This window comes from Cervus elaphus, chromosome 7 (genome assembly GCF_910594005.1).
Source record: "Cervus elaphus chromosome 7, mCerEla1.1, whole genome shotgun sequence".
Lineage (NCBI taxonomy): Eukaryota > Metazoa > Chordata > Mammalia > Artiodactyla > Cervidae > Cervus > Cervus elaphus.
In genome coordinates, this window is record NC_057821.1 from 1515380 (window position 1) to 1527933 (window position 12554).

General features: G+C 43.4%; 1 long non-coding RNA gene across 8 annotated transcripts; it reads right to left on the reverse strand.

Annotated features, from left to right (window-relative positions):
- Window positions 1-942: 942 nt before the first annotated feature.
- On the reverse strand, window positions 943-12352 carry LOC122696864. 8 transcript variants are annotated; one of them, XR_006341915.1, is made up of 5 exons: window positions 12310-12352; window positions 7810-7882; window positions 4655-4753; window positions 1937-2053; window positions 943-1124 (listed from the first exon to the last, which is right to left on the reverse strand). It is a non-coding gene; the product is annotated as an uncharacterized LOC122696864 (long non-coding RNA). The 8 variants fall into 8 exon arrangements; XR_006341919.1 differs by lacking the exon at window positions 12310-12352 and adding an exon at window positions 12152-12303 and having other exon boundaries at window positions 7818-7882; XR_006341913.1 differs by lacking the exon at window positions 12310-12352 and adding an exon at window positions 12152-12303.
- Window positions 12353-12554: the final 202 nt, after the last annotated feature.

Sequence of the window (12554 nt, forward strand, 5' to 3'; positions counted from 1 at the left end):
GGGCACACTGACTAAATTCTGGTACGGGGAGGTGCAGGGAGTGAGGCAGGAAGACTTTTCAAGCTCACAGGTGACCAAAGGAATCTCAAAGACTAGATAGATATAGATCCCTGAGTAAAAATGAAGAACAGTGCATTAGAAAGTGCAGCGTAGAGAACTCTAGAAAGGAACTGAAGAAGCGAGTAGAGTAAGTGCTCAAGGAAGCGGATGCTGTTTCAGCAGCACCGTGCGCCTGACAGTTCTCTACAAGCTCAAAGGCCTCGCGTGGGACCCACGGCCAAAGAAACTCCTGCCAACCAGTCATGAAGACCCATGGGCCAAGGGCTGGTGTCTAACTTAACTGAATATTTAAGTCTTACAACTATGAAATCCAATAAGTAAAAGGAAAAAATGAAAATGATGGAGGTGTTCACTGAACAGTTATTCCAATGTCTACTAAAGACATTTGTTCTCATTTCTGGCCAATGAGAAACATGCCCCATAGAGTCAAGAATAAAGGACTGTATGGTAGGAAACTGTTTCTCTATTAATATTTCACATGATGTGGGTGATCTATAACACAGATTTTATAGAGAACTTATTTCAGATGTGCTAAGACATGTTAGAGGCCCCTTAATGTCCACTACAGTAGATGATGCTTTTAAGCTACCCCAGTTTTACAGGTTGATCCTGAGAGACAAAATCTCATCAAGAGGAAGGCTTCTGCCCACAAACTCTAGAATCCACATGCCACAGAGCCCACACACCAGAGCTACCAAGTCTGCGTGCTGCCACAATGGAAGCCCGTGTGTCTAGAGCCTGTGGGGAGCGGGCAGTCTGACTACACCCATTATCCCTACATGATGTTCAAGGGTCAACTGTATCATCCCTCTCTGCTTCAAGTTTTTAGAAAAAGGATAAAAGGATATTTTATGATAAACTTAATGTCTATGACACAAATGATCATCGCAAGGTGGTATTTAGTTTACTACTGATTCCAACATTTCCATCATTTGACACTCTTAAAAAGTTAAAGTATCCTAAGACAGTAAATCCCTGGCTATGTTTTTTTTTTTTTTTTTTTTTAATAGCACTGAAGTACCATCTTCAACTTCAAATTCTCCGTAGTCTTTTAGACACCGCACCTGAAAAGAAAAACGGATGTTTTACAATACCTACATTATTTTTCATTATGGAGTAACCGTCCAGTAGCTGGGCACTGCACATGCACCTCCAGGTAAGCGTTAGGCTCTGTCTGTGTCTTCTCTGTGTAGTTAGGCTTAGCATTCTTTCCTGAGGCATTCTAGCAGTTCAAACTGTCCAGTTCTGATGGGGAGGAAGAAAAATGGCAAATCTCTGAATATATGTATAGGTCAGCATGGACAGCAAGGAAACTGAAGGAGATGCCAAGGAGAGTTTTGGGTTGGTTTTTCACTTTGATTTCATTTTCTTTTAACAATGTGTAAAATACTTACATGGTTCTAAAGTTAAAACTTTAAAAACAGGTACAGCCAGAAATTTTTAATTGTTCAATCCCATTCCCACTACAGGAAGCATTTTGGCTTGGGTTTATGTTTCCTCTCTTGTTTGTGCTTTGCTTTATTGTGCTTCTCTATTACTGATTTTTTTTTTTTTTTTTTTTTTACAAACTAAAGATTTGTGTCAACCCTGCATTGTCAGAGAGCAGAATTTTTTAGCAATAAAATATGTATATAATGCTGAGACATACTCAATAGATGAGTGTAAGCATGTTTTACATGCGCAGGGAAACGAAAAGATTTGTGTGAGATGTTTTAGTGAATATTCACTTTATTGTGAGTCAGAAACCAAACCTATGGTGTCTCCAAGTTATATGGCTATATACACTAGTATATATTCCTATATCCCCTCCTTTGGACAAAAGTAAGCACACTATAAGCATTAAAGAAACACCCATGTTTTAAAAAGGTATACTTACTTCTATATATAGGCTTTTTGGAGGTTTCACATCCTGTGTGATGTCCAAACCTTGGTCTCCTGCCAATGACCTCATGTAGGTAGCAAGGGACATTTTGTAACCATTGAACCAGTCCACCTGGAAACATAAAGACGGCCATTTGACAAAGCTGTAAGAAAATAAACTTGCAGAAACTGTACATTAAGCCTTTCAAAAACAGCACAGATGCCCACATGCATCTTTCCTATGACCATTCATTCAAACTACAAATATTATCGATTGCCTCTTATGAACCAAGCACTGGTACCTAGAACAGTAGGTATTGGTCATTCTGCACAGTGGTACCTAATAATGATACTTTCAAGGACTGGAAGATTCAGTATTACAATAATGTTAACTGATCTACAGATCCAAGTCATTCTCACTCAAAACTCCAATTGTTTAAAAATATCAAACTTGACAAATAAGGCTAAAATTTACATGGAAATGCAAAAAGCCAAAAATAGTCAAGACACTTGAGAAAGTAGAACAAAATGGGAAAACTTACTTAAGAAGTACTACAAAATTATAATCATTTAAACAGTATGAAAAAGGTACAAGGACAAACAGACTAAGACAAAAGAAAGCCCCCCCTCTCCCCACCAACCACAGACATGCAACTTGGTTCATACATTATTCACAAAAATGTATTCCAGTAGATATCTTGGATATCTCTGTGAAAACTAAAACAAGATAACTCCGAGAAGACTGTACAGAAAAACATCTTCATAACCTTCACTAGCAGAGTGTGTGTGCATACATACACACATACACCCCTCCCTCAGGTTTAATACTTGGCCAGAATGACTCTCAGGACCCAGGAAAGCACTGCCCTGATGTCCCCTGTTGTACTGTAGTGAAAGGAATACAAATGAGAACCAGCCAAAGGAAGAGACACCCAGGGTGAGGTCTGGGAGGGTCCCAGATGTGAAGCTTTGACTTCCCCTCCCCGAGGAATCAGGACACACCATCCTCCCGGCACACTGCCGTGGAACAATGCACATGATGTGGTGTCAACCAGGGAAGCTCACACAAGTCTGATGTCAGGACACAGGTGCATCGATGGATCAAACTATGACGGACTGAATCCAGGTGACGGAGCCCTACTTCTGGCTCCCCTCTCCTCTCTGCAATGGTGTCAAGAGGCTAAAAGCCTCAAACCTGAGGGGAGAGTGGGAATCTCTGAATTTGCAGCCAGGTGGTCAGAAGGGAGAGTGGCCCTGGGAACACCCAAACCATGGCTGGTGTCTGAAGTGAGGGCAGTCTTAACCTATGAAGTTTGGTCTAACTAGGGAGCTAGTGACTGAAGTCACTGCAGCAGATGCTATGACTTTCACTTTGCAAATGAGGGAATTTAGGCACAGGGAGAGATGGAGGCCCCTGCCTAGGATCTCACAGAAGCAGAGCCAATATTTCCACACAAGTCTGCTTGCCTTCAATCGTGTGTCCTTAAATATTGTGCCTCAGTGACTGAAGAAATCAAGAATTCATCACACATATTCACAAAGATAAGCAAAGTATGTGTGTGCCTGCTGAGTCTCTTCAGTCGCGTCCGACTCTCTGTGACTGTATGGACTGTAGCCTACCAGGGTCCTCGTCCATGGGATTCTCCAGGCAAGAATACTGGAGTGGGTTGCCAAGCCCTCCTCCAGGGGATCTTCCCAACCCAGGGATCGAACTCGCATCACTTACGTCTCCTACTTTGGCAGGCAAGTTCTTTACCACAAGTGCCACCTGGGAAGCCCCAAGCAAAGTATGTACACACACATATTTTATGAAAAATTTCCAAATAATGATGCCAGTTTTGCAGCCTACTGATGGATCTCTAGCAACTAACATAACCGGACCCTTTATTTTGTTAACAGTAGTTTTCCATACAGCATTTAGAATTACTACTACCATTCTCAAACAGACCAAAAACTACTGAAAATCAAAGGTTCAAACAAAAAGACAAGTACTATAAATAGTATTGTAGAAGCTGAGCCAGAAGCTCAGCCAGTTTCCGACTTTACAGATTTGAACAAGAGTGCTAACTTATCTCTTCAGCAGACATGTGAAATCATAAAGTTCTTGGCAAGACACTGCCATAACCCCACCTGAGGGCTCTAATCCGAAGCAGCTGGTCATGCCTGGAACATTAATACCGCATTGGATCAGAAGTTGTCTTGATCAGGAGAGGCTTAAGACTGAACCACCAGAAGGTAACACGTGGATCTGATTTGGTTCCGGAGGCAAACAGACCACTGCAAGGGGACACCTTCGGGACAACAGGGAAAAGAGGAGCAGACTGGATGGATGCTGTGAAGGGACGGTCACTGCTCCAGACAGGAGAGTTACACAGTGGTCACAGGTCAACTATACAGTGAGAAAAGGCCACAGAGGTCCTTATTTCTTAAAGATGCACACAGAACTATTCAGCGGTAAAGTGCCTAATGTTTAGCCTAGACACATAAAACAAGACGAAGCAATTATGGCAAGATGTTAAGAACTGTTTGACCTATATGATGGATCCATGGGGGGCTGTAATATTATTCCCTAATTTAAGAATACTGCAACTTTCCATGATAAAAAACATTTAAAAGGAAACAAAGAGAAAATTCTGAATGCTCATAGAAGAGAGACATCGCCAAGAATTTCTGCCACCCCCTGGAACGGGAACGCCCCCTGCTCCCTGCCACCCCCGCAAACACAGAAGCTCACAGGCAGGCTCCGGCGCAGCGCTGACTTCTTAGCAAAGGACAGTGTCGAAACTTGATGGCTGGGACCAAATCACCCCGTCCTCCTGACTTTGCGTTATTCCTGGTAAAACATTTAAGGAAAAGAATGTCTACTGAGAACAAGTCACATTTTCAAAGCCAGCTAACAACTGAGGCCATACTGGTTATTAGCCATTTGTGTTAGTAGTTAACCTACCTGCCTCCACATCAGAGCTTTTGCTAATAGGATGAAATAGAAAAGGGTCAGGGAATTCCCTGGTGGTCCAATGTTTAAGACATTGCACTTTCACTGCTGAGGGCACAGGTTCAATCCCTGGTCAGGGAACTAGGATCCTGCAAGCTATGTGCACAAACTTAAATTAAATAAATAAATAAATACCTAACTAATTTGCCTAGGATCACACTCCCACTCTCTTGGTTAGCCATGTGGCACATTGGGTTTTGTACACTGATGAATTTCCATTGTCTCCAAAAGACAATCTTTGCCTCACTTTTTAGAATCCCTTTTTCATGATGGGATAAGAGATCAAATATCATGGTGCATAAGATTATGGCCTCACATCATGCTCTCATCCTACGAAGTCCTCTTTCTATGATATCAATACTTTCAAATCCTTATTCCCAGAAAGTGAGCAAAGGACTCTCAAGTCAAGTGCTCCTCCACTCATCCAAGAAATAGTTCTTTATCTTCAACTCTGGGCATGTTTGTACTTTAGGGTCCTTTACACAGAGAGGGAGAAAATTTTGGCTTTACCCTATAAAATATGTGTCTCCTTAGATATCAGACAAGCATCATCCTTTCCAATCACATATACAATTGTTTACTGGGTATGGTATTTCAGTTTTGTAAAATGAAGAGTTCTGGAGAAGGTAGTGGTGGTGATAGCTATATGACACTATGAATGTTTAGAATACACTGTATGGTATGTGTTTTCAGTCAGTCATGTCCACCTTTTTTGACACCATGGACTATATCCTGCCAGGCGCCTCTGTCCTTGGAATTTTCCAGGAAAGAGAACTGGGGTGGGTCACCAGTTCGTTCTCCAGGGAATCTTCCCGTACCAGGGAATGCATCTCCTGCGTTAGCAGTCAGATTCTTTACCACTGAGCTATCTGGTGTGTATCTTAACCACAATTGAAAAAAAAAAGAAAACAAAACAAAACCAATTGTACAGAATTAATAAATATCTACTTTAGAGTGTTAAAAGGAACCGATAAATACAAAATGTATGTGCCTGCTCCAGACCCTGAAAATAGAGGCAAAATATATGTCCCATGTCTTCTAGATCTCTACCACGTATATAGATGTACCATGTCTTCTAGATCTGTTCTAGACACTTCTGCCATTCTAGAAATGTTAGATTTATTTTCCACACTGCTTACAATGTGCTCTTGATTATAATGAATAGCACAAATAAAATACACCCAACTTAACATCAAAGTACTTGATTCAGTACACAAGAACTTCCTTAAAGAATTCACATTTCCATGTGAGCAATTAAATAGGAATATATTTCTTCTGACAAACAATTTTAACCAGAAACTGATGATAGTGGTGTCCCACTCAGAACCAAACTAGGAGGATAGGGCACAGAATTTTGCATCCTGATTTTCCTCACGGTATGAGTAGAGGAAAATCATTCCCTTACTGGACCAAGGCCTGTTCAGTCACCTCCTAAACAGCTGTGTAAACTGTTCTCCTTCCCGCTGGTCTGGCTCAACTCTCCTGTCACCTGCATGACCACCATCCTCCCTCTCGATCCCACCATCCCCTATCCACATGGGGCCAGGGTCATCCTTAGATGACCTTAGAACACAAACATGCCACCACCTGCCCCACATGCTTAGAAATCTCCCCTGGTGTTGCTCTCGGCCTGCTCACTAAGTTCCAGCCACACTGGCCTTTGGGAAGGCCCAGGTCCCTGGGCATTCCACCCTCTTTCAAGACTCAGGGCCTTTGCACATGCTGTTGCCTCTAACTAGAATGCTCTCTGCCCACAGTTACTTCCTCGCTAAAACCCGCTTCTTCAGGCTCCAGCTGAAGAGTCTATTCCTCGGAAAGAATTTCCCAGATTTCACAATCTACCAATATTTTCAGTGCATGACTCTCCTCCCAGTATGGTGTTTTCCTTCACAGCAGGTACTCTGACCCGCTTTACCTGCATTTAACACCTGCCTTCTGCATGACACTGTTGAGGGCCATGGGGACAAACCTCTTGATTCTGCTGTTTACAACTGAAACACCAGAGCCCTTTATCAGCTCATAACTGCTGAGTTGCAGGAACAAATGAAGGACTTGGGAACCTGAGTGCACGACTTTCCATTTCCCTTACATTTACCGCAGACCTCTTGCACATCAGTTCCTCATCATCAGTAACACAGTCACTGCAAAGTGTCCCTGCTGTTCTGTGTACTCCACACACCCTAACAACATGCTACCGATGTCCATGCCCAACTAACTGATGAAAACGCTACCGAACAAGCCCAGGGACGAAATCTCAAGTTGCAGACATACTTCTCTCCAGGATGAGCTCTCAATAACTCATTTTCCCACCAGCAGTCAGTACTCTTGTGTCTCATTCTTCACCCAATCACAGGTCCTCTGAAGTTTGTCATTCAGCTCAAATTCTCCACTGTGCCAACTACCATGCTTGGCTCTAAACAGTCTGCAACTCCAGAACCCTCTAGCCTACCAAGCTGTAGTGTTCTGCAGCACAAGTTCCCAGCCAACTTCAGTCAAGCTTTCACAGTTTGCTAAATTTGCAAACTGCCTGTTCTCCCTTTAAGCCCACTAAGGCCTCAACTGATGAAAACAAGCAGTGGAAACAATGCACTGTACTCATCAGCTCTGTTACTTGCTCCTGGATCATCTCTTTTGGATCCACCCTAATTCCTTTCAAGTCACACCAGTCAAACAAGAAGTATTTATTGAACATCTACCATGTGCCAAACACTATTTCGTCCCTAGAGACATAACAATCATTAACACAAATCCTTCTACTTCTGTATAGCTAGGGTATGGCCAGGCTCACAGAGAATTAAAAAAAAAAAAACACAAACAAATCATCTAAAAAATAATGTTAAGATGATCTGACATCAATATCATATTTCTTAAACTGTTTTAAAATATCAACTTACCAACTTACACATCAGGTAGGTTTTGCTCGTCTAAGGCTTTCATCTCCTCCAGAACTTGCCTCAGTCCATCCTCCTGGAACATATACAATTACACTCATTAATTCCCCTACCAAGTTGGTAACAACAGTCTTTGCTTATGTATCTTATGAAAAACCAATAGTCCTTCCACACCTACTAAGATGGCTATAATAACAAGTGTTGGAGTGGATGGGGAGAAACTGGAACCCTTGTCCAATGCAGGTAGCAATGTAAAATGGTACAGCCCTATAGAAAACAGCCTTGTGAGTCCACAAAAAGTCAAATTTCGAATTTCCATCTTATCCAGCAATTCCTCTTCTAGGTATACACTCAAGAGAACTGAAAACCTATGTTCATACAAAGTATGTCTAGTCAATGGAAAATTACTCAGTCAAAAGGAAAATGCTGATAGATACAACAACATGAACTTTGAAAACACTGCTTAGTGAAAGAAGCCAGACACAAAAGGACAAATATTGTATGATGCAACTCATCTGAAATGTCTAGAATAGGCAAACTCATAGAAGCAAAGTAGATTAGAGGCTACCAGGCTGAGGGGGTAGGAGAGTGGGTAGTCACTACTTGAAAGCTATAGAGTTTATTTGGGGTTATGAAAAAGCTTTGGAAATAGAGGTGATGGTTGCACAATGGGAATATAATTAATGCCACTGAAGTGGACACAGAAGAATGGTTAGAAATGGCAACATTTAGTTTTGTATCACTTACCACAATTAACAAAAATAAAAGGAATGAATTACCAACAAAATACACAATCAACATAGTCATTAAGGATAATCTTAAAGACTGAGAAGTCAGACAGAAAGGAGCACACACTGTATGCTTCTAACTGGCCCTGTACAGAGGAGTTTGCTATTGCTGGCATGTGGACTCCAGAAATACAATGAAAAAGACAAAGATAATCTGTAGGGGAAAGAAAATCCTTGGCTGCCTAAGGCTGCAGATGGGAAGTAGCCAGTGCCACAAAAGAGAAAAGGGAATCCTTGGGATAGCAGAAATCTTGGTTGGGTTGCTGGTTATAAGGATTGTATATATTTGTCAAAACTCTATTAAAATGTGTATTGTGTTACAGGTAAATTATACCTCAATAAAACTGATGACAGAAAACCAACAGTCTACAGAAGTAATAACACATGACAAAAGCATGAAAATAACTTACTATATTGGAAAAGGATCTTAAAAGGTTACTACCAAAAAAAAAAAAAAAAAAAAAAAACTACACACTGCTAGGATAGAAAACAGAATGGCAAAAGGAGTTTTTCCACTTTCTACTTTGACAAATTTCTAAAACAATTTCCCTTGGAAGTATAAAAATACTAGAATTATAAAATTCATAAATGCTACACAATGTTTCTCAACAGGCAACCCCTATGCCTGAAACACTGTAAATAAACTATATTTCAATTAAAATTTTTACCAAAATAAAACCCAATAATGCTATAACAATGAAAACCAAAAAACAAAGAAACAAACAAACAAAAAGAAACCTCAAAACCAAACAATGATAAGCAACTCATCTACTGTTAGAGCCAAAATAAATGCATTAGCAAAAGAAAAAAAAAAGATGCTTTAGCACTACGGGTATAACTATAAAATTACACTATTTAATGCTGCTTGGATGTAAGAAATGATTTCTAATGAAAAATGGAAACATGACTTTTACCTACTCTTTCATCAACTAGTTAAAAAGATATCATGGAAAAGTCTGATTTACTAGAATTCACTTAAGTATTCCTTTTATCACAAATATTATTTTAAAGGACAGCTGAAACTCTTGCACAATTAGGAGATCAGCAGGTATACAAAAGATAATATGAAATAAACTTGTAAAGATACAACCGAGTTTTCAGATTTAAATTTTTTTTTTTTTTTTGAGACTTAAATTTTTAAAATTTACCCTGGGAATTGCATCATTTTCTGCTCCCACCTCCAGCTGTAAGCCCCTGGAAACTCAAGATAATTTTCCTAAAGACTCAAACGCTGATCAGTTCTGCAGATACAAAGTGCATCATTCCAATTTGCCAAACACAGCACCTAACCATGAGGGAGTCTGGAATGAACAAGGCAGAGTCCCTGCTCTAAACCAGCTACCATCTGCCAGGAAGGAATGATTCTTGAAAGCATGTGTGGGTTCAGGGTGTGAGGGGTCAATCAGATCAAGACCAAGTCTTAGTCTAATTCCAACTCAGCTGTCCCAGTGGCCAGCCCCCAAAGGCAGCCACAACTGCAAGAAAAGGTGCACTGACGCCCTCTAAGACCCAGAAAAGCCAGTGATTTTACACTTCTAAGTTCATCCCTGAATACCCCCCTCCACCCTGCCGCTTCCCAAAGTGGGAAACCAACACTTCAAGTCTAAGCGAAATAGACAGCCGGACTAACAGTCTGAAAAGCCAGCACCTGTGGGCACTGTCTGCACCTTTGGGCTCCTTTCCTCCCGTGTGACCTAGTCTTCCCACCCTAGTGGGGACATATTTGAAAGCCTCCACCCTTCTCAAATATCTGGCTTAAAACTCAGCATTCAAAAACTAAGATCATGGTATCTGGTCCCATCGCTTCATGGCAAATAGATGGGGCAAAAATGAAAACAGTGGCAGAATTTATTTTCTTGGGCTCCTAAATCATTGTGGATGGTGACTGCAGCTGTGACATTTAAAGACCCTGGCTCCTTGGAAGAAAAGCTATGACAAGCCTAGAGAGCTTTGCAGACAAAAGTCCCTATAGTCAAAACTATGGTTTTTCCAGTAGGCATGTACGGATATGAGAGTTGGACCATAAAGGAGGCTGAGCACCAAAGAATTGATGCTTTTTGAACTGTAGTGTTACAGAAGACTCTTGAGAGTCCCTTGGACAGCAAGGAAATCAATCCACTCAATCTGAAAGGATATCAACCCTGAATATTCCTTGGAAGGACTGATGCTGATGCTGAAGATCCAATACTTTGGCCACCTGATGTAAAGACCTGACTCATTGGAAAAGACCCTGATGCTGGGAAAGATTGAGGATATGATGAAGGAGAACGGGGCTACAGAGGGTGAGATGGTTGGATGACATCACTGACCCAATGAACATGAATTTGAGTAAACTCAGGGAGACAGGGAAGGACAGGGAAGCCTGGTGTCAGGCCTCAGTACATGTGGTCATAAAGACTGGGGCATGACTTAGGGACTGAACAACAACAACCCCTCTGCGATCTGTCTGCAGTGAACCTCCCACTGTGGTCTCCTAACTTTTTAGATAAGGTAACTGCCTGAAGTTGCAAGAATAACAGACTGGAACAGAATTCAAGCTGGGGTTCAGCTTCCAACAACTGCAATTTCAGACATGCCCATTAACTTGATGCTTAATTCCAGTGGTTCAGCTTCCCCATCTGTTAAATGGCCCAAGTGTTAGATTAAGTGCTCTTGAATGTTCAAAACAAAACTCACCTTACCCAAAGGCTCTCCCTGATGACCGCCAGATGTTTACTCTGCTTCCTGAGAGAAGCCTCCAGAGACGCGGTGTTTCCCCTCCCCTGCTATTCCTCTCAACTCCACCCCTGTCCTTGTACCTACAAGACCTGTCGTCTCAGGACACGGTGTTCAGTGACCCCCGACCAGCCTGTTGACCACATCCATCTCTCGTGCTGTCTATCATAACCCACTCAGAACCAGTCTTTCTTTTATCCGATCCATTCCCCTAAGGACTGCGTGGTGGTTTAGTCCCTAAATCGTGTCCGACTCTTGCAATCCCATGGGCTACAGACCGCCAGGCTCCTCTGTCCATGGGTTTCTCCAGGAAGGAATACTGGAATGGTTGCCATTTTCTTCTCCAGAGGATCTTCCCAACCCAAGAATCGAACCTGGGTCTCCTGCTTTGCAAGCAGATTCTTTACCGACTGAGCTATGAGGGAAGCCCCTTAAATATGGGGAAGCCCCTTAATCAGTGAAGCGAAAGTCGCTCAGTCTGACTCTCTGTGGCAGTCCATGCCATAATAGTGGAGTGGGTAGCCTTTCCCTTCTCCAGGGGATCTTCCCAACCCAGAGATTGAATCCAGGTGTCCCACATTGCAGGCAGATTCTTTACCAGATGAGCCATAAGCACTGCGACAGCTATCTAAACACAGAGACATCCCATCGCTCCTCTGAAAAGCCTTGTGAGTGAAGAGCGAACCTCCCGACCCAGAGCCCCCTTGCGGCCGGCCCTTCCGCGGCGGGTAGGGGAGGGTGTTTGCCTGGCCGGCCCCGGGGGGCTACCCACACCGCAGCCCTCAGGGCGCGGCCCTAACGCCCGGGCTACCCCGTCCCCACCTCTGCGGGGTAACTCGCACCTGAGCTCCAACCGCCCGTCTCCCGGTCTCTCCGCGCCTCACCGGGGCGAGACGCCCACCGCGCAGCCCGCCCGCGAAGCGGCTTCGAGGAAGGGGGGCGGCGGGGGGCGCTGAGGAAATGGCGGCGACCCCCGCGCGCGAGAGCCACCGAAACCGACCTGCCCACAGCCACGGAGTGGAACCACAAGCACAACCGCCATCCCATTGGCGGTTGTGCAGCCCCAGAGTAGCGGCCCCGGGAGGCGCCCGCCCGCCCCCGCCCTCACAGCGCCCCGCCTCAGGCAGCCTTCGCTCGGCCACGCGGGCCATTTCCCGGGCGGCTCCACGGCCTTCTCGCAGAACTCGGCGCAGGCGCCGGGCGGAGAGCTTAGCCGAGCCTCTACGAGGATCGGCGGCGCGCAGA